At 43.5% G+C, this 23997-nt stretch overlaps 64 non-coding genes across 64 annotated transcripts; 14 read left to right on the top strand and 50 right to left on the bottom strand.

The window, feature by feature from the left end:
• Positions 1 to 37: 37 nt before the first annotated feature.
• TRNAY-GUA (transfer RNA tyrosine (anticodon GUA)) lies at positions 38 to 123 on the bottom strand. Its single transcript is given in 2 exon segments — positions 38 to 73; positions 87 to 123. It is a non-coding gene; the product is annotated as a tRNA-Tyr (tRNA).
• Positions 124 to 231: 108 nt separating this feature from the next.
• On the bottom strand, positions 232 to 304 carry TRNAA-AGC (transfer RNA alanine (anticodon AGC)). Its single transcript has one exon. It is a non-coding gene; the product is annotated as a tRNA-Ala (tRNA).
• Positions 305 to 777: 473 nt separating this feature from the next.
• Positions 778 to 849, bottom strand: TRNAG-UCC (transfer RNA glycine (anticodon UCC)). The gene has a single exon. It is a non-coding gene; the product is annotated as a tRNA-Gly (tRNA).
• Positions 850 to 1254: 405 nt separating this feature from the next.
• TRNAN-GUU (transfer RNA asparagine (anticodon GUU)) lies at positions 1255 to 1328 on the top strand. The gene has a single exon. It is a non-coding gene; the product is annotated as a tRNA-Asn (tRNA).
• A 165-nt stretch (positions 1329 to 1493) lies between these two features.
• TRNAY-GUA (transfer RNA tyrosine (anticodon GUA)) lies at positions 1494 to 1579 on the bottom strand. The gene is given in 2 exon segments: positions 1494 to 1529; positions 1543 to 1579. It is a non-coding gene; the product is annotated as a tRNA-Tyr (tRNA).
• Positions 1580 to 1687: 108 nt separating this feature from the next.
• TRNAA-AGC (transfer RNA alanine (anticodon AGC)) lies at positions 1688 to 1760 on the bottom strand. The gene has a single exon. It is a non-coding gene; the product is annotated as a tRNA-Ala (tRNA).
• A 473-nt stretch (positions 1761 to 2233) lies between these two features.
• On the bottom strand, positions 2234 to 2305 carry TRNAG-UCC (transfer RNA glycine (anticodon UCC)). Its single transcript has one exon. It is a non-coding gene; the product is annotated as a tRNA-Gly (tRNA).
• A 644-nt stretch (positions 2306 to 2949) lies between these two features.
• TRNAY-GUA (transfer RNA tyrosine (anticodon GUA)) lies at positions 2950 to 3035 on the bottom strand. The gene is given in 2 exon segments: positions 2950 to 2985; positions 2999 to 3035. It is a non-coding gene; the product is annotated as a tRNA-Tyr (tRNA).
• A 108-nt stretch (positions 3036 to 3143) lies between these two features.
• Positions 3144 to 3216, bottom strand: TRNAA-AGC (transfer RNA alanine (anticodon AGC)). The gene has a single exon. It is a non-coding gene; the product is annotated as a tRNA-Ala (tRNA).
• A 473-nt stretch (positions 3217 to 3689) lies between these two features.
• On the bottom strand, positions 3690 to 3761 carry TRNAG-UCC (transfer RNA glycine (anticodon UCC)). The gene has a single exon. It is a non-coding gene; the product is annotated as a tRNA-Gly (tRNA).
• Positions 3762 to 4166: 405 nt separating this feature from the next.
• TRNAN-GUU (transfer RNA asparagine (anticodon GUU)) lies at positions 4167 to 4240 on the top strand. Its single transcript has one exon. It is a non-coding gene; the product is annotated as a tRNA-Asn (tRNA).
• Positions 4241 to 4403: 163 nt separating this feature from the next.
• TRNAY-GUA (transfer RNA tyrosine (anticodon GUA)) lies at positions 4404 to 4489 on the bottom strand. Its single transcript is given in 2 exon segments — positions 4404 to 4439; positions 4453 to 4489. It is a non-coding gene; the product is annotated as a tRNA-Tyr (tRNA).
• A 108-nt stretch (positions 4490 to 4597) lies between these two features.
• On the bottom strand, positions 4598 to 4670 carry TRNAA-AGC (transfer RNA alanine (anticodon AGC)). The gene has a single exon. It is a non-coding gene; the product is annotated as a tRNA-Ala (tRNA).
• Positions 4671 to 5143: 473 nt separating this feature from the next.
• On the bottom strand, positions 5144 to 5215 carry TRNAG-UCC (transfer RNA glycine (anticodon UCC)). Its single transcript has one exon. It is a non-coding gene; the product is annotated as a tRNA-Gly (tRNA).
• A 405-nt stretch (positions 5216 to 5620) lies between these two features.
• TRNAN-GUU (transfer RNA asparagine (anticodon GUU)) lies at positions 5621 to 5694 on the top strand. Its single transcript has one exon. It is a non-coding gene; the product is annotated as a tRNA-Asn (tRNA).
• Positions 5695 to 5859: 165 nt separating this feature from the next.
• Positions 5860 to 5945, bottom strand: TRNAY-GUA (transfer RNA tyrosine (anticodon GUA)). The gene is given in 2 exon segments: positions 5860 to 5895; positions 5909 to 5945. It is a non-coding gene; the product is annotated as a tRNA-Tyr (tRNA).
• A 108-nt stretch (positions 5946 to 6053) lies between these two features.
• Positions 6054 to 6126, bottom strand: TRNAA-AGC (transfer RNA alanine (anticodon AGC)). The gene has a single exon. It is a non-coding gene; the product is annotated as a tRNA-Ala (tRNA).
• Positions 6127 to 6599: 473 nt separating this feature from the next.
• On the bottom strand, positions 6600 to 6671 carry TRNAG-UCC (transfer RNA glycine (anticodon UCC)). The gene has a single exon. It is a non-coding gene; the product is annotated as a tRNA-Gly (tRNA).
• Positions 6672 to 7315: 644 nt separating this feature from the next.
• TRNAY-GUA (transfer RNA tyrosine (anticodon GUA)) lies at positions 7316 to 7401 on the bottom strand. Its single transcript is given in 2 exon segments — positions 7316 to 7351; positions 7365 to 7401. It is a non-coding gene; the product is annotated as a tRNA-Tyr (tRNA).
• A 108-nt stretch (positions 7402 to 7509) lies between these two features.
• Positions 7510 to 7582, bottom strand: TRNAA-AGC (transfer RNA alanine (anticodon AGC)). Its single transcript has one exon. It is a non-coding gene; the product is annotated as a tRNA-Ala (tRNA).
• A 466-nt stretch (positions 7583 to 8048) lies between these two features.
• On the bottom strand, positions 8049 to 8120 carry TRNAG-UCC (transfer RNA glycine (anticodon UCC)). The gene has a single exon. It is a non-coding gene; the product is annotated as a tRNA-Gly (tRNA).
• A 405-nt stretch (positions 8121 to 8525) lies between these two features.
• On the top strand, positions 8526 to 8599 carry TRNAN-GUU (transfer RNA asparagine (anticodon GUU)). Its single transcript has one exon. It is a non-coding gene; the product is annotated as a tRNA-Asn (tRNA).
• A 163-nt stretch (positions 8600 to 8762) lies between these two features.
• Positions 8763 to 8848, bottom strand: TRNAY-GUA (transfer RNA tyrosine (anticodon GUA)). The gene is given in 2 exon segments: positions 8763 to 8798; positions 8812 to 8848. It is a non-coding gene; the product is annotated as a tRNA-Tyr (tRNA).
• A 108-nt stretch (positions 8849 to 8956) lies between these two features.
• TRNAA-AGC (transfer RNA alanine (anticodon AGC)) lies at positions 8957 to 9029 on the bottom strand. The gene has a single exon. It is a non-coding gene; the product is annotated as a tRNA-Ala (tRNA).
• Positions 9030 to 9497: 468 nt separating this feature from the next.
• Positions 9498 to 9569, bottom strand: TRNAG-UCC (transfer RNA glycine (anticodon UCC)). Its single transcript has one exon. It is a non-coding gene; the product is annotated as a tRNA-Gly (tRNA).
• A 405-nt stretch (positions 9570 to 9974) lies between these two features.
• On the top strand, positions 9975 to 10048 carry TRNAN-GUU (transfer RNA asparagine (anticodon GUU)). Its single transcript has one exon. It is a non-coding gene; the product is annotated as a tRNA-Asn (tRNA).
• A 163-nt stretch (positions 10049 to 10211) lies between these two features.
• TRNAY-GUA (transfer RNA tyrosine (anticodon GUA)) lies at positions 10212 to 10297 on the bottom strand. Its single transcript is given in 2 exon segments — positions 10212 to 10247; positions 10261 to 10297. It is a non-coding gene; the product is annotated as a tRNA-Tyr (tRNA).
• A 108-nt stretch (positions 10298 to 10405) lies between these two features.
• On the bottom strand, positions 10406 to 10478 carry TRNAA-AGC (transfer RNA alanine (anticodon AGC)). Its single transcript has one exon. It is a non-coding gene; the product is annotated as a tRNA-Ala (tRNA).
• A 475-nt stretch (positions 10479 to 10953) lies between these two features.
• TRNAG-UCC (transfer RNA glycine (anticodon UCC)) lies at positions 10954 to 11025 on the bottom strand. The gene has a single exon. It is a non-coding gene; the product is annotated as a tRNA-Gly (tRNA).
• Positions 11026 to 11430: 405 nt separating this feature from the next.
• TRNAN-GUU (transfer RNA asparagine (anticodon GUU)) lies at positions 11431 to 11504 on the top strand. Its single transcript has one exon. It is a non-coding gene; the product is annotated as a tRNA-Asn (tRNA).
• Positions 11505 to 11667: 163 nt separating this feature from the next.
• Positions 11668 to 11753, bottom strand: TRNAY-GUA (transfer RNA tyrosine (anticodon GUA)). Its single transcript is given in 2 exon segments — positions 11668 to 11703; positions 11717 to 11753. It is a non-coding gene; the product is annotated as a tRNA-Tyr (tRNA).
• Positions 11754 to 11861: 108 nt separating this feature from the next.
• TRNAA-AGC (transfer RNA alanine (anticodon AGC)) lies at positions 11862 to 11934 on the bottom strand. Its single transcript has one exon. It is a non-coding gene; the product is annotated as a tRNA-Ala (tRNA).
• Positions 11935 to 12407: 473 nt separating this feature from the next.
• TRNAG-UCC (transfer RNA glycine (anticodon UCC)) lies at positions 12408 to 12479 on the bottom strand. The gene has a single exon. It is a non-coding gene; the product is annotated as a tRNA-Gly (tRNA).
• A 405-nt stretch (positions 12480 to 12884) lies between these two features.
• TRNAN-GUU (transfer RNA asparagine (anticodon GUU)) lies at positions 12885 to 12958 on the top strand. Its single transcript has one exon. It is a non-coding gene; the product is annotated as a tRNA-Asn (tRNA).
• Positions 12959 to 13121: 163 nt separating this feature from the next.
• Positions 13122 to 13207, bottom strand: TRNAY-GUA (transfer RNA tyrosine (anticodon GUA)). Its single transcript is given in 2 exon segments — positions 13122 to 13157; positions 13171 to 13207. It is a non-coding gene; the product is annotated as a tRNA-Tyr (tRNA).
• A 108-nt stretch (positions 13208 to 13315) lies between these two features.
• TRNAA-AGC (transfer RNA alanine (anticodon AGC)) lies at positions 13316 to 13388 on the bottom strand. Its single transcript has one exon. It is a non-coding gene; the product is annotated as a tRNA-Ala (tRNA).
• A 474-nt stretch (positions 13389 to 13862) lies between these two features.
• On the bottom strand, positions 13863 to 13934 carry TRNAG-UCC (transfer RNA glycine (anticodon UCC)). Its single transcript has one exon. It is a non-coding gene; the product is annotated as a tRNA-Gly (tRNA).
• A 405-nt stretch (positions 13935 to 14339) lies between these two features.
• Positions 14340 to 14413, top strand: TRNAN-GUU (transfer RNA asparagine (anticodon GUU)). Its single transcript has one exon. It is a non-coding gene; the product is annotated as a tRNA-Asn (tRNA).
• Positions 14414 to 14576: 163 nt separating this feature from the next.
• TRNAY-GUA (transfer RNA tyrosine (anticodon GUA)) lies at positions 14577 to 14662 on the bottom strand. Its single transcript is given in 2 exon segments — positions 14577 to 14612; positions 14626 to 14662. It is a non-coding gene; the product is annotated as a tRNA-Tyr (tRNA).
• A 108-nt stretch (positions 14663 to 14770) lies between these two features.
• Positions 14771 to 14843, bottom strand: TRNAA-AGC (transfer RNA alanine (anticodon AGC)). Its single transcript has one exon. It is a non-coding gene; the product is annotated as a tRNA-Ala (tRNA).
• Positions 14844 to 15317: 474 nt separating this feature from the next.
• Positions 15318 to 15389, bottom strand: TRNAG-UCC (transfer RNA glycine (anticodon UCC)). Its single transcript has one exon. It is a non-coding gene; the product is annotated as a tRNA-Gly (tRNA).
• A 405-nt stretch (positions 15390 to 15794) lies between these two features.
• Positions 15795 to 15868, top strand: TRNAN-GUU (transfer RNA asparagine (anticodon GUU)). Its single transcript has one exon. It is a non-coding gene; the product is annotated as a tRNA-Asn (tRNA).
• Positions 15869 to 16031: 163 nt separating this feature from the next.
• Positions 16032 to 16117, bottom strand: TRNAY-GUA (transfer RNA tyrosine (anticodon GUA)). Its single transcript is given in 2 exon segments — positions 16032 to 16067; positions 16081 to 16117. It is a non-coding gene; the product is annotated as a tRNA-Tyr (tRNA).
• A 108-nt stretch (positions 16118 to 16225) lies between these two features.
• On the bottom strand, positions 16226 to 16298 carry TRNAA-AGC (transfer RNA alanine (anticodon AGC)). The gene has a single exon. It is a non-coding gene; the product is annotated as a tRNA-Ala (tRNA).
• A 471-nt stretch (positions 16299 to 16769) lies between these two features.
• On the bottom strand, positions 16770 to 16841 carry TRNAG-UCC (transfer RNA glycine (anticodon UCC)). Its single transcript has one exon. It is a non-coding gene; the product is annotated as a tRNA-Gly (tRNA).
• Positions 16842 to 17246: 405 nt separating this feature from the next.
• Positions 17247 to 17320, top strand: TRNAN-GUU (transfer RNA asparagine (anticodon GUU)). Its single transcript has one exon. It is a non-coding gene; the product is annotated as a tRNA-Asn (tRNA).
• Positions 17321 to 17483: 163 nt separating this feature from the next.
• Positions 17484 to 17569, bottom strand: TRNAY-GUA (transfer RNA tyrosine (anticodon GUA)). The gene is given in 2 exon segments: positions 17484 to 17519; positions 17533 to 17569. It is a non-coding gene; the product is annotated as a tRNA-Tyr (tRNA).
• A 108-nt stretch (positions 17570 to 17677) lies between these two features.
• Positions 17678 to 17750, bottom strand: TRNAA-AGC (transfer RNA alanine (anticodon AGC)). Its single transcript has one exon. It is a non-coding gene; the product is annotated as a tRNA-Ala (tRNA).
• Positions 17751 to 18224: 474 nt separating this feature from the next.
• On the bottom strand, positions 18225 to 18296 carry TRNAG-UCC (transfer RNA glycine (anticodon UCC)). The gene has a single exon. It is a non-coding gene; the product is annotated as a tRNA-Gly (tRNA).
• Positions 18297 to 18701: 405 nt separating this feature from the next.
• On the top strand, positions 18702 to 18775 carry TRNAN-GUU (transfer RNA asparagine (anticodon GUU)). The gene has a single exon. It is a non-coding gene; the product is annotated as a tRNA-Asn (tRNA).
• A 163-nt stretch (positions 18776 to 18938) lies between these two features.
• Positions 18939 to 19024, bottom strand: TRNAY-GUA (transfer RNA tyrosine (anticodon GUA)). Its single transcript is given in 2 exon segments — positions 18939 to 18974; positions 18988 to 19024. It is a non-coding gene; the product is annotated as a tRNA-Tyr (tRNA).
• Positions 19025 to 19132: 108 nt separating this feature from the next.
• On the bottom strand, positions 19133 to 19205 carry TRNAA-AGC (transfer RNA alanine (anticodon AGC)). Its single transcript has one exon. It is a non-coding gene; the product is annotated as a tRNA-Ala (tRNA).
• Positions 19206 to 19679: 474 nt separating this feature from the next.
• Positions 19680 to 19751, bottom strand: TRNAG-UCC (transfer RNA glycine (anticodon UCC)). Its single transcript has one exon. It is a non-coding gene; the product is annotated as a tRNA-Gly (tRNA).
• A 405-nt stretch (positions 19752 to 20156) lies between these two features.
• Positions 20157 to 20230, top strand: TRNAN-GUU (transfer RNA asparagine (anticodon GUU)). Its single transcript has one exon. It is a non-coding gene; the product is annotated as a tRNA-Asn (tRNA).
• Positions 20231 to 20393: 163 nt separating this feature from the next.
• TRNAY-GUA (transfer RNA tyrosine (anticodon GUA)) lies at positions 20394 to 20479 on the bottom strand. Its single transcript is given in 2 exon segments — positions 20394 to 20429; positions 20443 to 20479. It is a non-coding gene; the product is annotated as a tRNA-Tyr (tRNA).
• Positions 20480 to 20587: 108 nt separating this feature from the next.
• TRNAA-AGC (transfer RNA alanine (anticodon AGC)) lies at positions 20588 to 20660 on the bottom strand. The gene has a single exon. It is a non-coding gene; the product is annotated as a tRNA-Ala (tRNA).
• Positions 20661 to 21134: 474 nt separating this feature from the next.
• TRNAG-UCC (transfer RNA glycine (anticodon UCC)) lies at positions 21135 to 21206 on the bottom strand. The gene has a single exon. It is a non-coding gene; the product is annotated as a tRNA-Gly (tRNA).
• Positions 21207 to 21611: 405 nt separating this feature from the next.
• Positions 21612 to 21685, top strand: TRNAN-GUU (transfer RNA asparagine (anticodon GUU)). The gene has a single exon. It is a non-coding gene; the product is annotated as a tRNA-Asn (tRNA).
• Positions 21686 to 21848: 163 nt separating this feature from the next.
• On the bottom strand, positions 21849 to 21934 carry TRNAY-GUA (transfer RNA tyrosine (anticodon GUA)). The gene is given in 2 exon segments: positions 21849 to 21884; positions 21898 to 21934. It is a non-coding gene; the product is annotated as a tRNA-Tyr (tRNA).
• Positions 21935 to 22042: 108 nt separating this feature from the next.
• On the bottom strand, positions 22043 to 22115 carry TRNAA-AGC (transfer RNA alanine (anticodon AGC)). Its single transcript has one exon. It is a non-coding gene; the product is annotated as a tRNA-Ala (tRNA).
• A 474-nt stretch (positions 22116 to 22589) lies between these two features.
• TRNAG-UCC (transfer RNA glycine (anticodon UCC)) lies at positions 22590 to 22661 on the bottom strand. Its single transcript has one exon. It is a non-coding gene; the product is annotated as a tRNA-Gly (tRNA).
• Positions 22662 to 23066: 405 nt separating this feature from the next.
• Positions 23067 to 23140, top strand: TRNAN-GUU (transfer RNA asparagine (anticodon GUU)). Its single transcript has one exon. It is a non-coding gene; the product is annotated as a tRNA-Asn (tRNA).
• Positions 23141 to 23303: 163 nt separating this feature from the next.
• Positions 23304 to 23389, bottom strand: TRNAY-GUA (transfer RNA tyrosine (anticodon GUA)). Its single transcript is given in 2 exon segments — positions 23304 to 23339; positions 23353 to 23389. It is a non-coding gene; the product is annotated as a tRNA-Tyr (tRNA).
• A 108-nt stretch (positions 23390 to 23497) lies between these two features.
• On the bottom strand, positions 23498 to 23570 carry TRNAA-AGC (transfer RNA alanine (anticodon AGC)). Its single transcript has one exon. It is a non-coding gene; the product is annotated as a tRNA-Ala (tRNA).
• Between the last annotated feature and the right edge of the window lie 427 nt (positions 23571 to 23997).

The raw sequence follows: 23997 nt of genomic DNA, 5'->3' as shown, positions 1-23997 counted from the left end.
AGAAAAACTTTCTGTATGAGATAAGATAAACAAAACTTCCTTCGAGCCGGAATTGAACCAGCGACCTAAGGATTGCTAATTTAGAGCTACAGTCCTCCGCTCTACCAGCTGAGCTATCGAAGGATTGTTTTGGCCACTGTCGAAAGCCTCCTAGGTTTGGCCGTGGGTGCCACGGGCAGATGGTAAAAATGATTCATTCAACTCTGCGAAAAAGGAATCCAATGGTAGCATTGGAGAATGCGGGCATCGATCCCGCTACCTCTCGCATGCTAAGCGAGCGCTCTACCACTTGAGCTAATCCCCCAAACCTGTGAAACTTGACGTCAGTTTCACGTCACACCAGGTCACAATTTTCATATACAGTCACAGATGACATTGCTTTTTTTTTTTTTTTTTTTTTTTTTTAAGTGTGGACTCCGTTTTCCCATACTTGAAGAACATTTAAGGAGTCCACAACGTGATTGGTGACCTACAAATACAGTCGAGCAACTTTCTAGCAAACCCTTTCTATGCACATGGAGAATCAAACCGGGGACAGTGAAAAAACTTGCATAGTTTGTAGAAAAAAGTTGTGATGTAGCACAATCCCAAGGAGAACCGTTGAACTTTTATGGGTTGGTTTGTTTACCGAAAATGCTGAGAGGTCGTGAAGGCCTCCTGGTCTTTTTTTTTCCTCCTTTCTGTGGTTGCTAAACTGTAAGAAGAGAGTAGAGCATGAGCCTTAACACAAAACATTAAAAGAGAATAAATGCAACACCAATGGTGAAAAGCAAGACATGCGTTGGCCGGGAATCGAACCCGGGTCAACTGCTTGGAAGGCAGCTATGCTCACCACTATACCACCAACGCTTTCGGAAGTGTACGTTTTTTTGACATTTTCTGCAATAACACTAAACTTTCTGTTGACAGAAGCATTTGGATGCAATGTAATGATGAAAAGTATAAAACACAACCTTTTAGCAGAGGATGGTTTCGATCCATCGACCTCTGGGTTATGGGCCCAGCACGCTTCCGCTGCGCCACTCTGCTCGTAGTGTTGGATGCTTAGAGTCGAAGTCTAATTACTGTCTGCCTTCTGGTCTGTGTCGTGTAATTTATCAGCCATTTCTTATCTGTTGGCAACTAGATTATTCTTGGTGTTTTGCAATTATTTCTTTGTTTTTTTCTGTTTCCTTTAGTCATATTGTTGAAAATCATTTGAAGAAACGGTGTCTGACCTTGCTTAAGGTGCAGGCAAAAATTGTGGTCCATTGGGTCTCTGTGGCGCAATCGGTTAGCGCGTTCGGCTGTTAACCGAAAGGTTGGTGGTTCGAGTCCACCCAGGGACGTCGCACCCTTTTGCAGTCCACCCAGAGACGTTGCACAGTTGGAGAAGTTTTTGCATTGGTGCTGAGCATCTCTCTCTCATGTAAAAGCCATTTTGCTGACTATGTTTTGAATTCACGAGGCAAACTGGAGAAAAACTTTCTGTATGAGATAAGATAAACAAAACTTCCTTCGAGCCGGAATTGAACCAGCGACCTAAGGATTGCTAATTTAGAGCTACAGTCCTCCGCTCTACCAGCTGAGCTATCGAAGGATTGTTTTGGCCACTGTCGAAAGCCTCCTAGGTTTGGCCGTGGGTGCCACGGGCAGATGGTAAAAATGATTCATTCAACTCTGCGAAAAAGGAATCCAATGGTAGCATTGGAGAATGCGGGCATCGATCCCGCTACCTCTCGCATGCTAAGCGAGCGCTCTACCACTTGAGCTAATCCCCCAAACCTGTGAAACTTGACGTCAGTTTCACGTCACACCAGGTCACAATTTTCATATACAGTCACAGATGACATTGCTTTTTTTTTTTTTTTTTTTTTTTTTTAAGTGTGGACTCCGTTTTCCCATACTTGAAGAACATTTAAGGAGTCCACAACGTGATTGGTGACCTACAAATACAGTCGAGCAACTTTCTAGCAAACCCTTTCTATGCACATGGAGAATCAAACCGGGGACAGTGAAAAAACTTGCATAGTTTGTAGAAAAAAGTTGTGATGTAGCACAATCCCAAGGAGAACCGTTGAACTTTTATGGGTTGGTTTGTTTACCGAAAATGCTGAGAGGTCGTGAAGGCCTCCTGGTCTTTTTTTTTCCTCCTTTCTGTGGTTGCTAAACTGTAAGAAGAGAGTAGAGCATGAGCCTTAACACAAAACATTAAAAGAGAATAAATGCAACACCAATGGTGAAAAGCAAGACATGCGTTGGCCGGGAATCGAACCCGGGTCAACTGCTTGGAAGGCAGCTATGCTCACCACTATACCACCAACGCTTTCGGAAGTGTACGTTTTTTTGACATTTTCTGCAATAACACTAAACTTTCTGTTGACAGAAGCATTTGGATGCAATGTAATGATGAAAAGTATAAAACACAACCTTTTAGCAGAGGATGGTTTCGATCCATCGACCTCTGGGTTATGGGCCCAGCACGCTTCCGCTGCGCCACTCTGCTCGTAGTGTTGGATGCTTAGAGTCGAAGTCTAATTACTGTCTGCCTTCTGGTCTGTGTCGTGTAATTTATCAGCCATTTCTTATCTGTTGGCAACTAGATTATTCTTGGTGTTTTGCAATTATTTCTTTGTTTTTTTCTGTTTCCTTTAGTCATATTGTTGAAAATCATTTGAAGAAACGGTGTCTGACCTTGCTTAAGGTGCAGGCAAAAATTGTGGTCCATTGGGTCTCTGTGGCGCAATCGGTTAGCGCGTTTGGCTGTTAACCGAAAGGTTGGTGGTTCGAGTCCACCCAGGGACGTCGCACCCTTTTGCAGTCCACCCAGAGACGTTGCACAGTTGGAGAAGTTTTTGCATTGGTGCTGAGCATCTCTCTCTCATGTAAAAGCCATTTTGCTGACTATGTTTTGAATTCACGAGGCAAACTGGAGAAAAACTTTCTGTATGAGATAAGATAAACAAAACTTCCTTCGAGCCGGAATTGAACCAGCGACCTAAGGATTGCTAATTTAGAGCTACAGTCCTCCGCTCTACCAGCTGAGCTATCGAAGGATTGTTTTGGCCACTGTCGAAAGCCTCCTAGGTTTGGCCGTGGGTGCCACGGGCAGATGGTAAAAATGATTCATTCAACTCTGCGAAAAAGGAATCCAATGGTAGCATTGGAGAATGCGGGCATCGATCCCGCTACCTCTCGCATGCTAAGCGAGCGCTCTACCACTTGAGCTAATCCCCCAAACCTGTGAAACTTGACGTCAGTTTCACGTCACACCAGGTCACAATTTTCATATACAGTCACAGATGACATTGCTTTTTTTTTTTTTTTTTTTTTTTTTTAAGTGTGGACTCCGTTTTCCCATACTTGAAGAACATTTAAGGAGTCCACAACGTGATTGGTGACCTACAAATACAGTCGAGCAACTTTCTAGCAAACCCTTTCTATGCACATGGAGAATCAAACCGGGGACAGTGAAAAAACTTGCATAGTTTGTAGAAAAAAGTTGTGATGTAGCACAATCCCAAGGAGAACCGTTGAACTTTTATGGGTTGGTTTGTTTACCGAAAATGCTGAGAGGTCGTGAAGGCCTCCTGGTCTTTTTTTTTCCTCCTTTCTGTGGTTGCTAAACTGTAAGAAGAGAGTAGAGCATGAGCCTTAACACAAAACATTAAAAGAGAATAAATGCAACACCAATGGTGAAAAGCAAGACATGCGTTGGCCGGGAATCGAACCCGGGTCAACTGCTTGGAAGGCAGCTATGCTCACCACTATACCACCAACGCTTTCGGAAGTGTACGTTTTTTTGACATTTTCTGCAATAACACTAAACTTTCTGTTGACAGAAGCATTTGGATGCAATGTAATGATGAAAAGTATAAAACACAACCTTTTAGCAGAGGATGGTTTCGATCCATCGACCTCTGGGTTATGGGCCCAGCACGCTTCCGCTGCGCCACTCTGCTCGTAGTGTTGGATGCTTAGAGTCGAAGTCTAATTACTGTCTGCCTTCTGGTCTGTGTCGTGTAATTTATCAGCCATTTCTTATCTGTTGGCAACTAGATTATTCTTGGTGTTTTGCAATTATTTCTTTGTTTTTTTCTGTTTCCTTTAGTCATATTGTTGAAAATCATTTGAAGAAACGGTGTCTGACCTTGCTTAAGGTGCAGGCAAAAATTGTGGTCCATTGGGTCTCTGTGGCGCAATCGGTTAGCGCGTTCGGCTGTTAACCGAAAGGTTGGTGGTTCGAGTCCACCCAGGGACGTCGCACCCTTTTGCAGTCCACCCAGAGACGTTGCACAGTTGGAGAAGTTTTTGCATTGGTGCTGAGCATCTCTCTCATGTAAAAGCCATTTTGCTGACTATGTTTTGAATTCACGAGGCAAACTGGAGAAAAACTTTCTGTATGAGATAAGATAAACAAAACTTCCTTCGAGCCGGAATTGAACCAGCGACCTAAGGATTGCTAATTTAGAGCTACAGTCCTCCGCTCTACCAGCTGAGCTATCGAAGGATTGTTTTGGCCACTGTCGAAAGCCTCCTAGGTTTGGCCGTGGGTGCCACGGGCAGATGGTAAAAATGATTCATTCAACTCTGCGAAAAAGGAATCCAATGGTAGCATTGGAGAATGCGGGCATCGATCCCGCTACCTCTCGCATGCTAAGCGAGCGCTCTACCACTTGAGCTAATCCCCCAAACCTGTGAAACTTGACGTCAGTTTCACGTCACACCAGGTCACAATTTTCATATACAGTCACAGATGACATTGCTTTTTTTTTTTTTTTTTTTTTTTTTTAAGTGTGGACTCCGTTTTCCCATACTTGAAGAACATTTAAGGAGTCCACAACGTGATTGGTGACCTACAAATACAGTCGAGCAACTTTCTAGCAAACCCTTTCTATGCACATGGAGAATCAAACCGGGGACAGTGAAAAAACTTGCATAGTTTGTAGAAAAAAGTTGTGATGTAGCACAATCCCAAGGAGAACCGTTGAACTTTTATGGGTTGGTTTGTTTACCGAAAATGCTGAGAGGTCGTGAAGGCCTCCTGGTCTTTTTTTTTCCTCCTTTCTGTGGTTGCTAAACTGTAAGAAGAGAGTAGAGCATGAGCCTTAACACAAAACATTAAAAGAGAATAAATGCAACACCAATGGTGAAAAGCAAGACATGCGTTGGCCGGGAATCGAACCCGGGTCAACTGCTTGGAAGGCAGCTATGCTCACCACTATACCACCAACGCTTTCGGAAGTGTACGTTTTTTTGACATTTTCTGCAATAACACTAAACTTTCTGTTGACAGAAGCATTTGGATGCAATGTAATGATGAAAAGTATAAAACACAACCTTTTAGCAGAGGATGGTTTCGATCCATCGACCTCTGGGTTATGGGCCCAGCACGCTTCCGCTGCGCCACTCTGCTCGTAGTGTTGGATGCTTAGAGTCGAAGTCTAATTACTGTCTGCCTTCTGGTCTGTGTCGTGTAATTTATCAGCCATTTCTTATCTGTTGGCAACTAGATTATTCTTGGTGTTTTGCAATTATTTCTTTGTTTTTTTCTGTTTCCTTTAGTCATATTGTTGAAAATCATTTGAAGAAACGGTGTCTGACCTTGCTTAAGGTGCAGGCAAAAATTGTGGTCCATTGGGTCTCTGTGGCGCAATCGGTTAGCGCGTTCGGCTGTTAACCGAAAGGTTGGTGGTTCGAGTCCACCCAGGGACGTCGCACCCTTTTGCAGTCCACCCAGAGACGTTGCACAGTTGGAGAAGTTTTTGCATTGGTGCTGAGCATCTCTCTCTCATGTAAAAGCCATTTTGCTGACTATGTTTTGAATTCACGAGGCAAACTGGAGAAAAACTTTCTGTATGAGATAAGATAAACAAAACTTCCTTCGAGCCGGAATTGAACCAGCGACCTAAGGATTGCTAATTTAGAGCTACAGTCCTCCGCTCTACCAGCTGAGCTATCGAAGGATTGTTTTGGCCACTGTCGAAAGCCTCCTAGGTTTGGCCGTGGGTGCCACGGGCAGATGGTAAAAATGATTCATTCAACTCTGCGAAAAAGGAATCCAATGGTAGCATTGGAGAATGCGGGCATCGATCCCGCTACCTCTCGCATGCTAAGCGAGCGCTCTACCACTTGAGCTAATCCCCCAAACCTGTGAAACTTGACGTCAGTTTCACGTCACACCAGGTCACAATTTTCATATACAGTCACAGATGACATTGCTTTTTTTTTTTTTTTTTTTTTTTTTTAAGTGTGGACTCCGTTTTCCCATACTTGAAGAACATTTAAGGAGTCCACAACGTGATTGGTGACCTACAAATACAGTCGAGCAACTTTCTAGCAAACCCTTTCTATGCACATGGAGAATCAAACCGGGGACAGTGAAAAAACTTGCATAGTTTGTAGAAAAAAGTTGTGATGTAGCACAATCCCAAGGAGAACCGTTGAACTTTTATGGGTTGGTTTGTTTACCGAAAATGCTGAGAGGTCGTGAAGGCCTCCTGGTCTTTTTTTTTCCTCCTTTCTGTGGTTGCTAAACTGTAAGAAGAGAGTAGAGCATGAGCCTTAACACAAAACATTAAAAGAGAATAAATGCAACACCAATGGTGAAAAGCAAGACATGCGTTGGCCGGGAATCGAACCCGGGTCAACTGCTTGGAAGGCAGCTATGCTCACCACTATACCACCAACGCTTTCGGAAGTGTACGTTTTTTTGACATTTTCTGCAATAACACTAAACTTTCTGTTGACAGAAGCATTTGGATGCAATGTAATGATGAAAAGTATAAAACACAACCTTTTAGCAGAGGATGGTTTCGATCCATCGACCTCTGGGTTATGGGCCCAGCACGCTTCCGCTGCGCCACTCTGCTCGTAGTGTTGGATGCTTAGAGTCGAAGTCTAATTACTGTCTGCCTTCTGGTCTGTGTCGTGTAATTTATCAGCCATTTCTTATCTGTTGGCAACTAGATTATTCTTGGTGTTTTGCAATTATTTCTTTGTTTTTTTCTGTTTCCTTTAGTCATATTGTTGAAAATCATTTGAAGAAACGGTGTCTGACCTTGCTTAAGGTGCAGGCAAAAATTGTGGTCCATTGGGTCTCTGTGGCGCAATCGGTTAGCGCGTTTGGCTGTTAACCGAAAGGTTGGTGGTTCGAGTCCACCCAGGGACGTCGCACCCTTTTGCAGTCCACCCAGAGACGTTGCACAGTTGGAGAAGTTTTTGCATTGGTGCTGAGCATCTCTCTCTCATGTAAAAGCCATTTTGCTGACTATGTTTTGAATTCACGAGGCAAACTGGAGAAAAACTTTCTGTATGAGATAAGATAAACAAAACTTCCTTCGAGCCGGAATTGAACCAGCGACCTAAGGATTGCTAATTTAGAGCTACAGTCCTCCGCTCTACCAGCTGAGCTATCGAAGGATTGTTTTGGCCACTGTCGAAAGCCTCCTAGGTTTGGCCGTGGGTGCCACGGGCAGATGGTAAAAATGATTCATTCAACTCTGCGAAAAAGGAATCCAATGGTAGCATTGGAGAATGCGGGCATCGATCCCGCTACCTCTCGCATGCTAAGCGAGCGCTCTACCACTTGAGCTAATCCCCCAAACCTGTGAAACTTGACGTCAGTTTCACGTCACACCAGGTCACAATTTTCATATACAGTCACAGATGACATTGCTTTTTTTTTTTTTTTTTTTAAGTGTGGACTCCGTTTTCCCATACTTGAAGAACATTTAAGGAGTCCACAACGTGATTGGTGACCTACAAATACAGTCGAGCAACTTTCTAGCAAACCCTTTCTATGCACATGGAGAATCAAACCGGGGACAGTGAAAAAACTTGCATAGTTTGTAGAAAAAAGTTGTGATGTAGCACAATCCCAAGGAGAACCGTTGAACTTTTATGGGTTGGTTTGTTTATCGAAAATGCTGAGAGGTCGTGAAGGCCTCCTGGTCTTTTTTTTTCCTCCTTTCTGTGGTTGCTAAACTGTAAGAAGAGAGTAGAGCATGAGCCTTAACACAAAACATTAAAAGAGAATAAATGCAACACCAATGGTGAAAAGCAAGACATGCGTTGGCCGGGAATCGAACCCGGGTCAACTGCTTGGAAGGCAGCTATGCTCACCACTATACCACCAACGCTTTCGGAAGTGTACGTTTTTTTGACATTTTCTGCAATAACACTAAACTTTCTGTTGACAGAAGCATTTGGATGCAATGTAATGATGAAAAGTATAAAACACAACCTTTTAGCAGAGGATGGTTTCGATCCATCGACCTCTGGGTTATGGGCCCAGCACGCTTCCGCTGCGCCACTCTGCTCGTAGTGTTGGATGCTTAGAGTCGAAGTCTAATTACTGTCTGCCTTCTGGTCTGTGTCGTGTAATTTATCAGCCATTTCTTATCTGTTGGCAACTAGATTATTCTTGGTGTTTTGCAATTATTTCTTTGTTTTTTTCTGTTTCCTTTAGTCATATTGTTGAAAATCATTTGAAGAAACGGTGTCTGACCTTGCTTAAGGTGCAGGCAAAAATTGTGGTCCATTGGGTCTCTGTGGCGCAATCGGTTAGCGCGTTCGGCTGTTAACCGAAAGGTTGGTGGTTCGAGTCCACCCAGGGACGTCGCACCCTTTTGCAGTCCACCCAGAGACGTTGCACAGTTGGAGAAGTTTTTGCATTGGTGCTGAGCATCTCTCTCATGTAAAAGCCATTTTGCTGACTATGTTTTGAATTCACGAGGCAAACTGGAGAAAAACTTTCTGTATGAGATAAGATAAACAAAACTTCCTTCGAGCCGGAATTGAACCAGCGACCTAAGGATTGCTAATTTAGAGCTACAGTCCTCCGCTCTACCAGCTGAGCTATCGAAGGATTGTTTTGGCCACTGTCGAAAGCCTCCTAGGTTTGGCCGTGGGTGCCACGGGCAGATGGTAAAAATGATTCATTCAACTCTGCGAAAAAGGAATCCAATGGTAGCATTGGAGAATGCGGGCATCGATCCCGCTACCTCTCGCATGCTAAGCGAGCGCTCTACCACTTGAGCTAATCCCCCAAACCTGTGAAACTTGACGTCAGTTTCACGTCACACCAGGTCACAATTTTCATATACAGTCACAGATGACATTGCTTTTTTTTTTTTTTTTTTTTTAAGTGTGGACTCCGTTTTCCCATACTTGAAGAACATTTAAGGAGTCCACAACGTGATTGGTGACCTACAAATACAGTCGAGCAACTTTCTAGCAAACCCTTTCTATGCACATGGAGAATCAAACCGGGGACAGTGAAAAAACTTGCATAGTTTGTAGAAAAAAGTTGTGATGTAGCACAATCCCAAGGAGAACCGTTGAACTTTTATGGGTTGGTTTGTTTATCGAAAATGCTGAGAGGTCGTGAAGGCCTCCTGGTCTTTTTTTTTCCTCCTTTCTGTGGTTGCTAAACTGTAAGAAGAGAGTAGAGCATGAGCCTTAACACAAAACATTAAAAGAGAATAAATGCAACACCAATGGTGAAAAGCAAGACATGCGTTGGCCGGGAATCGAACCCGGGTCAACTGCTTGGAAGGCAGCTATGCTCACCACTATACCACCAACGCTTTCGGAAGTGTACGTTTTTTTGACATTTTCTGCAATAACACTAAACTTTCTGTTGACAGAAGCATTTGGATGCAATGTAATGATGAAAAGTATAAAACACAACCTTTTAGCAGAGGATGGTTTCGATCCATCGACCTCTGGGTTATGGGCCCAGCACGCTTCCGCTGCGCCACTCTGCTCGTAGTGTTGGATGCTTAGAGTCGAAGTCTAATTACTGTCTGCCTTCTGGTCTGTGTCGTGTAATTTATCAGCCATTTCTTATCTGTTGGCAACTAGATTATTCTTGGTGTTTTGCAATTATTTCTTTGTTTTTTTCTGTTTCCTTTAGTCATATTGTTGAAAATCATTTGAAGAAACGGTGTCTGACCTTGCTTAAGGTGCAGGCAAAAATTGTGGTCCATTGGGTCTCTGTGGCGCAATCGGTTAGCGCGTTCGGCTGTTAACCGAAAGGTTGGTGGTTCGAGTCCACCCAGGGACGTCGCACCCTTTTGCAGTCCACCCAGAGACGTTGCACAGTTGGAGAAGTTTTTGCATTGGTGCTGAGCATCTCTCTCATGTAAAAGCCATTTTGCTGACTATGTTTTGAATTCACGAGGCAAACTGGAGAAAAACTTTCTGTATGAGATAAGATAAACAAAACTTCCTTCGAGCCGGAATTGAACCAGCGACCTAAGGATTGCTAATTTAGAGCTACAGTCCTCCGCTCTACCAGCTGAGCTATCGAAGGATTGTTTTGGCCACTGTCGAAAGCCTCCTAGGTTTGGCCGTGGGTGCCACGGGCAGATGGTAAAAATGATTCATTCAACTCTGCGAAAAAGGAATCCAATGGTAGCATTGGAGAATGCGGGCATCGATCCCGCTACCTCTCGCATGCTAAGCGAGCGCTCTACCACTTGAGCTAATCCCCCAAACCTGTGAAACTTGACGTCAGTTTCACGTCACACCAGGTCACAATTTTCATATACAGTCACAGATGACATTGCTTTTTTTTTTTTTTTTTTTTTTTTTTTTAAGTGTGGACTCCGTTTTCCCATACTTGAAGAACATTTAAGGAGTCCACAACGTGATTGGTGACCTACAAATACAGTCGAGCAACTTTCTAGCAAACCCTTTCTATGCACATGGAGAATCAAACCGGGGACAGTGAAAAAACTTGCATAGTTTGTAGAAAAAAGTTGTGATGTAGCACAATCCCAAGGAGAACCGTTGAACTTTTATGGGTTGGTTTGTTTACCGAAAATGCTGAGAGGTCGTGAAGGCCTCCTGGTCTTTTTTTTTCCTCCTTTCTGTGGTTGCTAAACTGTAAGAAGAGAGTAGAGCATGAGCCTTAACACAAAACATTAAAAGAGAATAAATGCAACACCAATGGTGAAAAGCAAGACATGCGTTGGCCGGGAATCGAACCCGGGTCAACTGCTTGGAAGGCAGCTATGCTCACCACTATACCACCAACGCTTTCGGAAGTGTACGTTTTTTTGACATTTTCTGCAATAACACTAAACTTTCTGTTGACAGAAGCATTTGGATGCAATGTAATGATGAAAAGTATAAAACACAACCTTTTAGCAGAGGATGGTTTCGATCCATCGACCTCTGGGTTATGGGCCCAGCACGCTTCCGCTGCGCCACTCTGCTCGTAGTGTTGGATGCTTAGAGTCGAAGTCTAATTACTGTCTGCCTTCTGGTCTGTGTCGTGTAATTTATCAGCCATTTCTTATCTGTTGGCAACTAGATTATTCTTGGTGTTTTGCAATTATTTCTTTGTTTTTTTCTGTTTCCTTTAGTCATATTGTTGAAAATCATTTGAAGAAACGGTGTCTGACCTTGCTTAAGGTGCAGGCAAAAATTGTGGTCCATTGGGTCTCTGTGGCGCAATCGGTTAGCGCGTTCGGCTGTTAACCGAAAGGTTGGTGGTTCGAGTCCACCCAGGGACGTCGCACCCTTTTGCAGTCCACCCAGAGACGTTGCACAGTTGGAGAAGTTTTTGCATTGGTGCTGAGCATCTCTCTCATGTAAAAGCCATTTTGCTGACTATGTTTTGAATTCACGAGGCAAACTGGAGAAAAACTTTCTGTATGAGATAAGATAAACAAAACTTCCTTCGAGCCGGAATTGAACCAGCGACCTAAGGATTGCTAATTTAGAGCTACAGTCCTCCGCTCTACCAGCTGAGCTATCGAAGGATTGTTTTGGCCACTGTCGAAAGCCTCCTAGGTTTGGCCGTGGGTGCCACGGGCAGATGGTAAAAATGATTCATTCAACTCTGCGAAAAAGGAATCCAATGGTAGCATTGGAGAATGCGGGCATCGATCCCGCTACCTCTCGCATGCTAAGCGAGCGCTCTACCACTTGAGCTAATCCCCCAAACCTGTGAAACTTGACGTCAGTTTCACGTCACACCAGGTCACAATTTTCATATACAGTCACAGATGACATTGTTTTTTTTTTTTTTTTTTTTTTTTTTTAAGTGTGGACTCCGTTTTCCCATACTTGAAGAACATTTAAGGAGTCCACAACGTGATTGGTGACCTACAAATACAGTCGAGCAACTTTCTAGCAAACCCTTTCTATGCACATGGAGAATCAAACCGGGGACAGTGAAAAAACTTGCATAGTTTGTAGAAAAAAGTTGTGATGTAGCACAATCCCAAGGAGAACCGTTGAACTTTTATGGGTTGGTTTGTTTATCGAAAATGCTGAGAGGTCGTGAAGGCCTCCTGGTCTTTTTTTTTCCTCCTTTCTGTGGTTGCTAAACTGTAAGAAGAGAGTAGAGCATGAGCCTTAACACAAAACATTAAAAGAGAATAAATGCAACACCAATGGTGAAAAGCAAGACATGCGTTGGCCGGGAATCGAACCCGGGTCAACTGCTTGGAAGGCAGCTATGCTCACCACTATACCACCAACGCTTTCGGAAGTGTACGTTTTTTTGACATTTTCTGCAATAACACTAAACTTTCTGTTGACAGAAGCATTTGGATGCAATGTAATGATGAAAAGTATAAAACACAACCTTTTAGCAGAGGATGGTTTCGATCCATCGACCTCTGGGTTATGGGCCCAGCACGCTTCCGCTGCGCCACTCTGCTCGTAGTGTTGGATGCTTAGAGTCGAAGTCTAATTACTGTCTGCCTTCTGGTCTGTGTCGTGTAATTTATCAGCCATTTCTTATCTGTTGGCAACTAGATTATTCTTGGTGTTTTGCAATTATTTCTTTGTTTTTTTCTGTTTCCTTTAGTCATATTGTTGAAAATCATTTGAAGAAACGGTGTCTGACCTTGCTTAAGGTGCAGGCAAAAATTGTGGTCCATTGGGTCTCTGTGGCGCAATCGGTTAGCGCGTTCGGCTGTTAACCGAAAGGTTGGTGGTTCGAGTCCACCCAGGGACGTCGCACCCTTTTGCAGTCCACCCAGAGACGTTGCACAGTTGGAGAAGTTTTTGCATTGGTGCTGAGCATCTCTCTCATGTAAAAGCCATTTTGCTGACTATGTTTTGAATTCACGAGGCAAACTGGAGAAAAACTTTCTGTATGAGATAAGATAAACAAAACTTCCTTCGAGCCGGAATTGAACCAGCGACCTAAGGATTGCTAATTTAGAGCTACAGTCCTCCGCTCTACCAGCTGAGCTATCGAAGGATTGTTTTGGCCACTGTCGAAAGCCTCCTAGGTTTGGCCGTGGGTGCCACGGGCAGATGGTAAAAATGATTCATTCAACTCTGCGAAAAAGGAATCCAATGGTAGCATTGGAGAATGCGGGCATCGATCCCGCTACCTCTCGCATGCTAAGCGAGCGCTCTACCACTTGAGCTAATCCCCCAAACCTGTGAAACTTGACGTCAGTTTCACGTCACACCAGGTCACAATTTTCATATACAGTCACAGATGACATTGCTTTTTTTTTTTTTTTTTTTTTTTTTTTAAGTGTGGACTCCGTTTTCCCATACTTGAAGAACATTTAAGGAGTCCACAACGTGATTGGTGACCTACAAATACAGTCGAGCAACTTTCTAGCAAACCCTTTCTATGCACATGGAGAATCAAACCGGGGACAGTGAAAAAACTTGCATAGTTTGTAGAAAAAAGTTGTGATGTAGCACAATCCCAAGGAGAACCGTTGAACTTTTATGGGTTGGTTTGTTTATCGAAAATGCTGAGAGGTCGTGAAGGCCTCCTGGTCTTTTTTTTTCCTCCTTTCTGTGGTTGCTAAACTGTAAGAAGAGAGTAGAGCATGAGCCTTAACACAAAACATTAAAAGAGAATAAATGCAACACCAATGGTGAAAAGCAAGACATGCGTTGGCCGGGAATCGAACCCGGGTCAACTGCTTGGAAGGCAGCTATGCTCACCACTATACCACCAACGCTTTCGGAAGTGTACGTTTTTTTGACATTTTCTGCAATAACACTAAACTTTCTGTTGACAGAAGCATTTGGATGCAATGTAATGATGAAAAGTATAAAACACAACCTTTTAGCAGAGGATGGTTTCGATCCATCGACCTCTGGGTTATGGGCCCAGCACGCTTCCGCTGCGCCACTCTGCTCGTAGTGTTGGATGCTTAGAGTCGAAGTCTAATTACTGTCTGCCTTCTGGTCTGTGTCGTGTAATTTATCAGCCATTTCTTATCTGTTGGCAACTAGATTATTCTTGGTGTTTTGCAATTATTTCTTTGTTTTTTTCTGTTTCCTTTAGTCATATTGTTGAAAATCATTTGAAGAAACGGTGTCTGACCTTGCTTAAGGTGCAGGCAAAAATTGTGGTCCATTGGGTCTCTGTGGCGCAATCGGTTAGCGCGTTCGGCTGTTAACCGAAAGGTTGGTGGTTCGAGTCCACCCAGGGACGTCGCACCCTTTTGCAGTCCACCCAGAGACGTTGCACAGTTGGAGAAGTTTTTGCATTGGTGCTGAGCATCTCTCTCATGTAAAAGCCATTTTGCTGACTATGTTTTGAATTCACGAGGCAAACTGGAGAAAAACTTTCTGTATGAGATAAGATAAACAAAACTTCCTTCGAGCCGGAATTGAACCAGCGACCTAAGGATTGCTAATTTAGAGCTACAGTCCTCCGCTCTACCAGCTGAGCTATCGAAGGATTGTTTTGGCCACTGTCGAAAGCCTCCTAGGTTTGGCCGTGGGTGCCACGGGCAGATGGTAAAAATGATTCATTCAACTCTGCGAAAAAGGAATCCAATGGTAGCATTGGAGAATGCGGGCATCGATCCCGCTACCTCTCGCATGCTAAGCGAGCGCTCTACCACTTGAGCTAATCCCCCAAACCTGTGAAACTTGACGTCAGTTTCACGTCACACCAGGTCACAATTTTCATATACAGTCACAGATGACATTGCTTTTTTTTTTTTTTTTTTTTTTTTTTTAAGTGTGGACTCCGTTTTCCCATACTTGAAGAACATTTAAGGAGTCCACAACGTGATTGGTGACCTACAAATACAGTCGAGCAACTTTCTAGCAAACCCTTTCTATGCACATGGAGAATCAAACCGGGGACAGTGAAAAAACTTGCATAGTTTGTAGAAAAAAGTTGTGATGTAGCACAATCCCAAGGAGAACCGTTGAACTTTTATGGGTTGGTTTGTTTATCGAAAATGCTGAGAGGTCGTGAAGGCCTCCTGGTCTTTTTTTTTCCTCCTTTCTGTGGTTGCTAAACTGTAAGAAGAGAGTAGAGCATGAGCCTTAACACAAAACATTAAAAGAGAATAAATGCAACACCAATGGTGAAAAGCAAGACATGCGTTGGCCGGGAATCGAACCCGGGTCAACTGCTTGGAAGGCAGCTATGCTCACCACTATACCACCAACGCTTTCGGAAGTGTACGTTTTTTTGACATTTTCTGCAATAACACTAAACTTTCTGTTGACAGAAGCATTTGGATGCAATGTAATGATGAAAAGTATAAAACACAACCTTTTAGCAGAGGATGGTTTCGATCCATCGACCTCTGGGTTATGGGCCCAGCACGCTTCCGCTGCGCCACTCTGCTCGTAGTGTTGGATGCTTAGAGTCGAAGTCTAATTACTGTCTGCCTTCTGGTCTGTGTCGTGTAATTTATCAGCCATTTCTTATCTGTTGGCAACTAGATTATTCTTGGTGTTTTGCAATTATTTCTTTGTTTTTTTCTGTTTCCTTTAGTCATATTGTTGAAAATCATTTGAAGAAACGGTGTCTGACCTTGCTTAAGGTGCAGGCAAAAATTGTGGTCCATTGGGTCTCTGTGGCGCAATCGGTTAGCGCGTTCGGCTGTTAACCGAAAGGTTGGTGGTTCGAGTCCACCCAGGGACGTCGCACCCTTTTGCAGTCCACCCAGAGACGTTGCACAGTTGGAGAAGTTTTTGCATTGGTGCTGAGCATCTCTCTCATGTAAAAGCCATTTTGCTGACTATGTTTTGAATTCACGAGGCAAACTGGAGAAAAACTTTCTGTATGAGATAAGATAAACAAAACTTCCTTCGAGCCGGAATTGAACCAGCGACCTAAGGATTGCTAATTTAGAGCTACAGTCCTCCGCTCTACCAGCTGAGCTATCGAAGGATTGTTTTGGCCACTGTCGAAAGCCTCCTAGGTTTGGCCGTGGGTGCCACGGGCAGATGGTAAAAATGATTCATTCAACTCTGCGAAAAAGGAATCCAATGGTAGCATTGGAGAATGCGGGCATCGATCCCGCTACCTCTCGCATGCTAAGCGAGCGCTCTACCACTTGAGCTAATCCCCCAAACCTGTGAAACTTGACGTCAGTTTCACGTCACACCAGGTCACAATTTTCATATACAGTCACAGATGACATTGCTTTTTTTTTTTTTTTTTTTTTTTTAAGTGTGGACTCCGTTTTCCCATACTTGAAGAACATTTAAGGAGTCCACAACGTGATTGGTGACCTACAAATACAGTCGAGCAACTTTCTAGCAAACCCTTTCTATGCACATGGAGAATCAAACCGGGGACAGTGAAAAAACTTGCATAGTTTGTAGAAAAAAGTTGTGATGTAGCACAATCCCAAGGAGAACCGTTGAACTTTTATGGGTTGGTTTGTTTATCGAAAATGCTGAGAGGTCGTGAAGGCCTCCTGGTCTTTTTTTTTCCTCCTTTCTGTGGTTGCTAAACTGTAAGAAGAGAGTAGAGCATGAGCCTTAACACAAAACATTAAAAGAGAATAAATGCAACACCAATGGTGAAAAGCAAGACATGCGTTGGCCGGGAATCGAACCCGGGTCAACTGCTTGGAAGGCAGCTATGCTCACCACTATACCACCAACGCTTTCGGAAGTGTACGTTTTTTTGACATTTTCTGCAATAACACTAAACTTTCTGTTGACAGAAGCATTTGGATGCAATGTAATGATGAAAAGTATAAAACACAACCTTTTAGCAGAGGATGGTTTCGATCCATCGACCTCTGGGTTATGGGCCCAGCACGCTTCCGCTGCGCCACTCTGCTCGTAGTGTTGGATGCTTAGAGTCGAAGTCTAATTACTGTCTGCCTTCTGGTCTGTGTCGTGTAATTTATCAGCCATTTCTTATCTGTTGGCAACTAGATTATTCTTGGTGTTTTGCAATTATTTCTTTGTTTTTTTCTGTTTCCTTTAGTCATATTGTTGAAAATCATTTGAAGAAACGGTGTCTGACCTTGCTTAAGGTGCAGGCAAAAATTGTGGTCCATTGGGTCTCTGTGGCGCAATCGGTTAGCGCGTTCGGCTGTTAACCGAAAGGTTGGTGGTTCGAGTCCACCCAGGGACGTCGCACCCTTTTGCAGTCCACCCAGAGACGTTGCACAGTTGGAGAAGTTTTTGCATTGGTGCTGAGCATCTCTCTCATGTAAAAGCCATTTTGCTGACTATGTTTTGAATTCACGAGGCAAACTGGAGAAAAACTTTCTGTATGAGATAAGATAAACAAAACTTCCTTCGAGCCGGAATTGAACCAGCGACCTAAGGATTGCTAATTTAGAGCTACAGTCCTCCGCTCTACCAGCTGAGCTATCGAAGGATTGTTTTGGCCACTGTCGAAAGCCTCCTAGGTTTGGCCGTGGGTGCCACGGGCAGATGGTAAAAATGATTCATTCAACTCTGCGAAAAAGGAATCCAATGGTAGCATTGGAGAATGCGGGCATCGATCCCGCTACCTCTCGCATGCTAAGCGAGCGCTCTACCACTTGAGCTAATCCCCCAAACCTGTGAAACTTGACGTCAGTTTCACGTCACACCAGGTCACAATTTTCATATACAGTCACAGATGACATTGCTTTTTTTTTTTTTTTTTTTTTTTTTTTAAGTGTGGACTCCGTTTTCCCATACTTGAAGAACATTTAAGGAGTCCACAACGTGATTGGTGACCTACAAATACAGTCGAGCAACTTTCTAGCAAACCCTTTCTATGCACATGGAGAATCAAACCGGGGACAGTGAAAAAACTTGCATAGTTTGTAGAAAAAAGTTGTGATGTAGCACAATCCCAAGGAGAACCGTTGAACTTTTATGGGTTGGTTTGTTTATCGAAAATGCTGAGAGGTCGTGAAGGCCTCCTGGTCTTTTTTTTTCCTCCTTTCTGTGGTTGCTAAACTGTAAGAAGAGAGTAGAGCATGAGCCTTAACACAAAACATTAAAAGAGAATAAATGCAACACCAATGGTGAAAAGCAAGACATGCGTTGGCCGGGAATCGAACCCGGGTCAACTGCTTGGAAGGCAGCTATGCTCACCACTATACCACCAACGCTTTCGGAAGTGTACGTTTTTTTGACATTTTCTGCAATAACACTAAACTTTCTGTTGACAGAAGCATTTGGATGCAATGTAATGATGAAAAGTATAAAACACAACCTTTTAGCAGAGGATGGTTTCGATCCATCGACCTCTGGGTTATGGGCCCAGCACGCTTCCGCTGCGCCACTCTGCTCGTAGTGTTGGATGCTTAGAGTCGAAGTCTAATTACTGTCTGCCTTCTGGTCTGTGTCGTGTAATTTATCAGCCATTTCTTATCTGTTGGCAACTAGATTATTCTTGGTGTTTTGCAATTATTTCTTTGTTTTTTTCTGTTTCCTTTAGTCATATTGTTGAAAATCATTTGAAGAAACGGTGTCTGACCTTGCTTAAGGTGCAGGCAAAAATTGTGGTCCATTGGGTCTCTGTGGCGCAATCGGTTAGCGCGTTCGGCTGTTAACCGAAAGGTTGGTGGTTCGAGTCCACCCAGGGACGTCGCACCCTTTTGCAGTCCACCCAGAGACGTTGCACAGTTGGAGAAGTTTTTGCATTGGTGCTGAGCATCTCTCTCATGTAAAAGCCATTTTGCTGACTATGTTTTGAATTCACGAGGCAAACTGGAGAAAAACTTTCTGTATGAGATAAGATAAACAAAACTTCCTTCGAGCCGGAATTGAACCAGCGACCTAAGGATTGCTAATTTAGAGCTACAGTCCTCCGCTCTACCAGCTGAGCTATCGAAGGATTGTTTTGGCCACTGTCGAAAGCCTCCTAGGTTTGGCCGTGGGTGCCACGGGCAGATGGTAAAAATGATTCATTCAACTCTGCGAAAAAGGAATCCAATGGTAGCATTGGAGAATGCGGGCATCGATCCCGCTACCTCTCGCATGCTAAGCGAGCGCTCTACCACTTGAGCTAATCCCCCAAACCTGTGAAACTTGACGTCAGTTTCACGTCACACCAGGTCACAATTTTCATATACAGTCACAGATGACATTGCTTTTTTTTTTTTTTTTTTTTTTTTTTTAAGTGTGGACTCCGTTTTCCCATACTTGAAGAACATTTAAGGAGTCCACAACGTGATTGGTGACCTACAAATACAGTCGAGCAACTTTCTAGCAAACCCTTTCTATGCACATGGAGAATCAAACCGGGGACAGTGAAAAAACTTGCATAGTTTGTAGAAAAAAGTTGTGATGTAGCACAATCCCAAGGAGAACCGTTGAACTTTTATGGGTTGGTTTGTTTATCGAAAATGCTGAGAGGTCGTGAAGGCCTCCTGGTCTTTTTTTTTCCTCCTTTCTGTGGTTGCTAAACTGTAAGAAGAGAGTAGAGCATGAGCCTTAACACAAAACATTAAAAGAGAATAAATGCAACACCAATGGTGAAAAGCAAGACATGCGTTGGCCGGGAATCGAACCCGGGTCAACTGCTTGGAAGGCAGCTATGCTCACCACTATACCACCAACGCTTTCGGAAGTGTACGTTTTTTTGACATTTTCTGCAATAACACTAAACTTTCTGTTGACAGAAGCATTTGGATGCAATGTAATGATGAAAAGTATAAAACACAACCTTTTAGCAGAGGATGGTTTCGATCCATCGACCTCTGGGTTATGGGCCCAGCACGCTTCCGCTGCGCCACTCTGCTCGTAGTGTTGGATGCTTAGAGTCGAAGTCTAATTACTGTCTGCCTTCTGGTCTGTGTCGTGTAATTTATCAGCCATTTCTTATCTGTTGGCAACTAGATTATTCTTGGTGTTTTGCAATTATTTCTTTGTTTTTTTCTGTTTCCTTTAGTCATATTGTTGAAAATCATTTGAAGAAACGGTGTCTGACCTTGCTTAAGGTGCAGGCAAAAATTGTGGTCCATTGGGTCTCTGTGGCGCAATCGGTTAGCGCGTTCGGCTGTTAACCGAAAGGTTGGTGGTTCGAGTCCACCCAGGGACGTCGCACCCTTTTGCAGTCCACCCAGAGACGTTGCACAGTTGGAGAAGTTTTTGCATTGGTGCTGAGCATCTCTCTCATGTAAAAGCCATTTTGCTGACTATGTTTTGAATTCACGAGGCAAACTGGAGAAAAACTTTCTGTATGAGATAAGATAAACAAAACTTCCTTCGAGCCGGAATTGAACCAGCGACCTAAGGATTGCTAATTTAGAGCTACAGTCCTCCGCTCTACCAGCTGAGCTATCGAAGGATTGTTTTGGCCACTGTCGAAAGCCTCCTAGGTTTGGCCGTGGGTGCCACGGGCAGATGGTAAAAATGATTCATTCAACTCTGCGAAAAAGGAATCCAATGGTAGCATTGGAGAATGCGGGCATCGATCCCGCTACCTCTCGCATGCTAAGCGAGCGCTCTACCACTTGAGCTAATCCCCCAAACCTGTGAAACTTGACGTCAGTTTCACGTCACACCAGGTCACAATTTTCATATACAGTCACAGATGACATTGCTTTTTTTTTTTTTTTTTTTTTTTTTTTAAGTGTGGACTCCGTTTTCCCATACTTGAAGAACATTTAAGGAGTCCACAACGTGATTGGTGACCTACAAATACAGTCGAGCAACTTTCTAGCAAACCCTTTCTATGCACATGGAGAATCAAACCGGGGACAGTGAAAAAACTTGCATAGTTTGTAGAAAAAAGTTGTGATGTAGCACAATCCCAAGGAGAACCGTTGAACTTTTATGGGTTGGTTTGTTTATCGAAAATGCTGAGAGGTCGTGAAGGCCTCCTGGTCTTTTTTTTTCCTCCTTTCTGTGGTTGCTAAACTGTAAGAAGAGAGTAGAGCATGAGCCTTAACACAAAACATTAAAAGAGAATAAATGCAACACCAATGGTGAAAAGCAAGACATGCGTTGGCCGGGAATCGAACCCGGGTCAACTGCTTGGAAGGCAGCTATGCTCACCACTATACCACCAACGCTTTCGGAAGTGTACGTTTTTTTGACATTTTCTGCAATAACACTAAACTTTCTGTTGACAGAAGCATTTGGATGCAATGTAATGATGAAAAGTATAAAACACAACCTTTTAGCAGAGGATGGTTTCGATCCATCGACCTCTGGGTTATGGGCCCAGCACGCTTCCGCTGCGCCACTCTGCTCGTAGTGTTGGATGCTTAGAGTCGAAGTCTAATTACTGTCTGCCTTCTGGTCTGTGTCGTGTAATTTATCAGCCATTTCTTATCTGTTGGCAACTAGATTATTCTTGGTGTTTTGCAATTATTTCTTTGTTTTTTTCTGTTTCCTTTAGTCATATTGTTGAAAATCATTTGAAGAAACGGTGTCTGACCTTGCTTAAGGTGCAGGCAAAAATTGTGGTCCATTGGGTCTCTGTGGCGCAATCGGTTAGCGCGTTCGGCTGTTAACCGAAAGGTTGGTGGTTCGAGTCCACCCAGGGACGTCGCACCCTTTTGCAGTCCACCCAGAGACGTTGCACAGTTGGAGAAGTTTTTGCATTGGTGCTGAGCATCTCTCTCATGTAAAAGCCATTTTGCTGACTATGTTTTGAATTCACGAGGCAAACTGGAGAAAAACTTTCTGTATGAGATAAGATAAACAAAACTTCCTTCGAGCCGGAATTGAACCAGCGACCTAAGGATTGCTAATTTAGAGCTACAGTCCTCCGCTCTACCAGCTGAGCTATCGAAGGATTGTTTTGGCCACTGTCGAAAGCCTCCTAGGTTTGGCCGTGGGTGCCACGGGCAGATGGTAAAAATGATTCATTCAACTCTGCGAAAAAGGAATCCAATGGTAGCATTGGAGAATGCGGGCATCGATCCCGCTACCTCTCGCATGCTAAGCGAGCGCTCTACCACTTGAGCTAATCCCCCAAACCTGTGAAACTTGACGTCAGTTTCACGTCACACCAGGTCACAATTTTCATATACAGTCACAGATGACATTGCTTTTTTTTTTTTTTTTTTTTTTTTTTTAAGTGTGGACTCCGTTTTCCCATACTTGAAGAACATTTAAGGAGTCCACAACGTGATTGGTGACCTACAAATACAGTCGAGCAACTTTCTAGCAAACCCTTTCTATGCACATGGAGAATCAAACCGGGGACAGTGAAAAAACTTGCATAGTTTGTAGAAAAAAGTTGTGATGTAGCACAATCCCAAGGAGAACCGTTGAACTTTTATGGGTTGGTTTGTTTATCGAAAATGCTGAGAGGTCGTGAAGGCCTCCTGGTCTTTTTTTTTCCTCCTTTCTGTGGTTGCTAAACTGTAAGAAGAGAGTAGAGCATGAGCCTTAACACAAAACATTAAAAGAGAATAAATGCAACACCAATGGTGAAAAGCAAGACATGCGTTGGCCGGGAATCGAACCCGGGTCAACTGCTTGGAAGGCAGCTATGCTCACCACTATACCACCAACGCTTTCGGAAGTGTACGTTTTTTTGACATTTTCTGCAATAACACTAAACTTTCTGTTGACAGAAGCATTTGGATGCAATGTAATGATGAAAAGTATAAAACACAACCTTTTAGCAGAGGATGGTTTCGATCCATCGACCTCTGGGTTATGGGCCCAGCACGCTTCCGCTGCGCCACTCTGCTCGTAGTGTTGGATGCTTAGAGTCGAAGTCTAATTACTGTCTGCCTTCTGGTCTGTGTCGTGTAATTTATCAGCCATTTCTTATCTGTTGGCAACTAGATTATTCTTGGTGTTTTGCAATTATTTCTTTGTTTTTTTCTGTTTCCTTTAGTCATATTGTTGAAAATCATTTGAAGAAACGGTGTCTGACCTTGCTTAAGGTGCAGGCAAAAATTGTGGTCCATTGGGTCTCTGTGGCGCAATCGGTTAGCGCGTTCGGCTGTTAACCGAAAGGTTGGTGGTTCGAGTCCACCCAGGGACGTCGCACCCTTTTGCAGTCCACCCAGAGACGTTGCACAGTTGGAGAAGTTTTTGCATTGGTGCTGAGCATCTCTCTCATGTAAAAGCCATTTTGCTGACTATGTTTTGAATTCACGAGGCAAACTGGAGAAAAACTTTCTGTATGAGATAAGATAAACAAAACTTCCTTCGAGCCGGAATTGAACCAGCGACCTAAGGATTGCTAATTTAGAGCTACAGTCCTCCGCTCTACCAGCTGAGCTATCGAAGGATTGTTTTGGCCACTGTCGAAAGCCTCCTAGGTTTGGCCGTGGGTGCCACGGGCAGATGGTAAAAATGATTCATTCAACTCTGCGAAAAAGGAATCCAATGGTAGCATTGGAGAATGCGGGCATCGATCCCGCTACCTCTCGCATGCTAAGCGAGCGCTCTACCACTTGAGCTAATCCCCCAAACCTGTGAAACTTGACGTCAGTTTCACGTCACACCAGGTCACAATTTTCATATACAGTCACAGATGACATTGCTTTTTTTTTTTTTTTTTTTTTTTTTTTTTTTAAGTGTGGACTCCGTTTTCCCATACTTGAAGAACATTTAAGGAGTCCACAACGTGATTGGTGACCTACAAATACAGTCGAGCAACTTTCTAGCAAACCCTTTCTATGCACATGGAGAATCAAACCGGGGACAGTGAAAAAACTTGCATAGTTTGTAGAAAAAAGTTGTGATGTAGCACAATCCCAAGGAGAACCGTTGAACTTTTATGGGTTGGTTTGTTTATCGAAAATGCTGAGAGGTCGTGAAGGCCTCCTGGTCTTTTTTTTTCCTCCTTTCTGTGGTTGCTAAACTGTAAGAAGAGAGTAGAGCATGAGCCTTAAC

The sequence above is a fragment of the Ranitomeya variabilis genome, chromosome 2 (genome assembly GCF_051348905.1).
Source record: "Ranitomeya variabilis isolate aRanVar5 chromosome 2, aRanVar5.hap1, whole genome shotgun sequence".
NCBI lineage: Eukaryota > Metazoa > Chordata > Amphibia > Anura > Dendrobatidae > Ranitomeya > Ranitomeya variabilis.
The sequence above is the reverse complement of the archived record's forward strand: the minus strand, read 5'-3'. Positions and strand labels throughout refer to the sequence as shown.